At 30.1% G+C, this 3,464-nt stretch overlaps 1 long non-coding RNA gene across 1 annotated transcript; it reads left to right on the top strand.

The window, feature by feature from the left end:
* The first annotated feature begins 1,063 nt into the window (after positions 1–1,063).
* Positions 1,064–1,931, top strand: LOC122271189 (uncharacterized). Its single transcript, XR_006226234.2, has 3 exons — positions 1,064–1,141; positions 1,420–1,485; positions 1,805–1,931. It is a non-coding gene; the product is annotated as an uncharacterized lncRNA (long non-coding RNA).
* Positions 1,932–3,464: the final 1,533 nt, after the last annotated feature.

The raw sequence follows: 3,464 nt of genomic DNA, 5'->3' as shown, positions 1-3,464 counted from the left end.
ATTTGAGCTCAGTTGAAGCATCCACGTCTGTTATTTTTCCACTGAATCGCATAGTGAGGCTAATTGTAACAGCAATTCAAGTTGGACTCTTGTTGGCCGAAGGTATTTATATTATATATGTGATTTGTTTACTCATTTTTAAGGTTTAATAGAGGCTATGATTTATTTACTTTTTCCTTTCTAGAAGAGGATGTAAAGACTGAAATTTTCATCGTTGTAAGTGATGTTTTATGTTTTTTTGTGTAGTTTATTAAGTTTATGTTTTTACTCCATTCTTTGAGAATTGATAAATGACTTGGTTGCTTTTTTGTATCATCAGGTCTGGGCTTATGACAAGATTTTATATTTTCTGGCTAAGAGCGATTGTTTTGTATTATAGGTGTGCGGAAGTGGCACGTCCAAAGGGATTGGATTGTTCTGTTGCTAAAGAAGAGTAAGCTAATACTGGCCGCACGGTTTTTTAGTAAGTTTCTTTTCTTCCTTTCTTTAAAAGTTCTCCTTTCTATTTCATTGCTCTGCATTGTGTTATAGATATAAGGAAGCATTTAATGTTGTAAAAGTCTAGAACAAATCCAGTTTTGTTTAAATATTTGTTTCTTTTTATAAATATTCTCCATTAACCTTATTTGCTAGTTCTACATCTACAATTGATTGTGTTTATAAAATGAAACCACCTTATATATAGGTTTGCCTCTGTATATGGCAAAAAGTCTAAGACAAAGGATTGTACTGCTGTTACAAAAGAAGAGAATGCGGATTCTAAAGATACAATTTCTGTGTTAGTGATATTTTCTTCTTTCTCCAATAATTTCAAAGTATTGTTTTGGACCTTGCTCATTTCTGTTTAATCATTTACTTTGTAGTTTTTTATTGCATTATAGATGTAAAGAAGCATTTATTGATGCCAAAGTCACGAATATGTGCAGTAGTTTTTTTAAATATATTTTTATAAAAATATTCCGTTTGATGCTTTTATTAGATATAGAAGACTTTTTATATATACACATAGTTTATATATGTGTATGCTTATATATATTTATACATGTGGATTTATTTATTTCAGTAGCAGAAAGTCCAACAGAAAGAATTGTACTATAGTTGCCAATAAAAAGAATGCAAGTTCTGAGGATACAGCTTTTTGGTTAGTTTTATTTTATTTCTTCTCTAATTCTTTGAAGGTGTAGATAAGAAATTTCCTAATTTATGTTTCATCATTTTACTAAGTAGTTTATCATAGTATTGTGTGAGGAAGCATTCCGTGATGCCACAGTTAAGAGTGAATCGAGTACTCTTTAAATATTTTTAGACACAATTGTTCCAACTGTAAAAATTGCCTTTGTTTGAATGTATAAGAAGACTTCGTAATAAATATATGTATGCGTAAAGATATATTATTACATATAAATTTACTTATTTCAGTCGCAATAAGTCTAGGAGAACTGTTGCAAAGGAAGAAAATACTACTTTTGGCTGTTCAGTTTCTGGGTTAGTGTTATTTTCTTTTTTCTCTAATTCTTTTATGGTGCAGTTCAGGATTTTTCCCCCCTCCCTCATTTACTGTACATCCTTTTACAGCCTCACTTATTAATACTAACTATTGTATTATAAATGTAAGGATTCATTTAAGTACACCAAAGTTATAAAATATCTTTTTTTTTTTCTAAAATTATTCTCCATTAGACAGTGTACATTTAATTCTAAATGTACAATTAATTACTTTTCTTAGATTGAGTAAAAATACTGTATTATATAAATATATAGCCTGTAGTATATGTATTAATATAAATCCGTTTATATTTCGCAGTCGCAACAAGTCTAACAAAGAGGATTGTGTGCAAGCTCTGGACATACAGTTTCTGGGTTAGTGTTATATTCTTTCTACTCGAGTTGTTTGAAAGTGTAGTTTGTTCTCTTCGAAAAGTGTTGTTTTCTTCGGTTAAAAAAATAAACTTCTATTTTGCACACGCAGAATTCCCTCCTACCATGGTAGACTCAAAAGGGGCAGCGTTTAATTCTTATTCAGATGTGGAGGCTAAAATGAAAGAAAACAGTATTTTGTTGACTAGGTTGGGTAGTTTAGTACAAGATAAAACTATCCAGTGCATCATTTTACCATTCACAAATAATAGTTTAAAAAATTTCATTTCTTTATATGAGGGATTGCGAGGGAGAGATAAACTTCAAAAACTGCATTTTTTCTCCTACATTGAATATTTCACCCGATCGGCATTTAGGTAAGCAACTAGTTTTTAAGCGTGCGTCGAGAAAATCAAAACGAAACGCTGTTGGATATCCTAATGATTTACTTAAAAGATTAGCTCGCTATTGTTTAGAAGAAGATAATTCTATATTCATTGATAGTAAAGATGAAGTCTGCAAGAGATTAACTGGTTCTTTCACTCCCAAAATGGATCATGTTTTCGACTATAGGTGAGGTAGTTTTGCGTTGTGTGTGATGAAATTAAGTCTTTAGACCCATCTAGTAAATTCTTTGTAAATTTTTGTGAGGGGTTAGTTGTATGACAGTGTTATTGATGCTTTTAACTCCAAAATTTTGCAGGATAACAATTAATTAGCAGCCTCTTCGTGTAAATGACATTTCACCCAAGTGAAAGTTGACCCAATAGATAATTAATGGTGTGCACCCGTGGGCAAGGGTGTTCTCCAGGGGTCCGTTTGTGAGGGAAGGGTATAGAGGGATTTTATACAGGGCACAGAATCCTTTTTTGGGGAAAAACAACCTGAAAGGGAAAATAGATTTTCCTCTTACTATCGTTTCACCATATATTTGAACTTCAATTGACGAAATTTTTTTAGCCATTTTAAAAAATGTCGGAAATAAGTTACTTGAAATCTTCAAGAAGTGGCTATTTGCTACTATATAGAAATTATTTGCTTAATTTGCACAGCAAATATAAAGATGAAACCATTTATTGGAAATGCGAACACAAAACTTGCACAGCCAAACTTACTACAATAAATGGCTTCTTGAAAACTGCCAAAGAAACGCATACGCATGCTCCTGATTTCGCAAAATTTTTTTTAACAACAAATTGAAGAGCATGTGCGAGACGGAATTCTCTGAAGCAATTTTAATAATCAAAATAATATTTTATATTGAATCCACTAATATTAAAAATATTGTATAATTTTATTTGAAATTTTTCAGTCGGGAATAATTTCTAGATAATTCAGTTTATACACATTATTATTCATGTATTAATTTTTCTATTCTCATAATTTTGATTTAACCTATATTTGATTAATTATAGAAACAAACTGAAGATTTGAAGAAAAAAAATCCCCTGTTTCACTAAGGCAATAAACAAGAGCCAGTGTTTTTAAACTTAAGTAACATGTTGAAAATTGTTAATTTAAGAATAAAACTTTTATTACATCAATTAAATAATAATAATTTTTATAAGTAAATTTAAAAATAGAATTTGTTAATTTATGAAAGTCAT

This window comes from Parasteatoda tepidariorum, chromosome 5 (assembly GCF_043381705.1).
Source record: "Parasteatoda tepidariorum isolate YZ-2023 chromosome 5, CAS_Ptep_4.0, whole genome shotgun sequence".
NCBI classification, from domain to species: domain Eukaryota; kingdom Metazoa; phylum Arthropoda; class Arachnida; order Araneae; family Theridiidae; genus Parasteatoda; species Parasteatoda tepidariorum.
The sequence above is the reverse complement of the archived record's forward strand: the minus strand, read 5'-3'. Positions and strand labels throughout refer to the sequence as shown.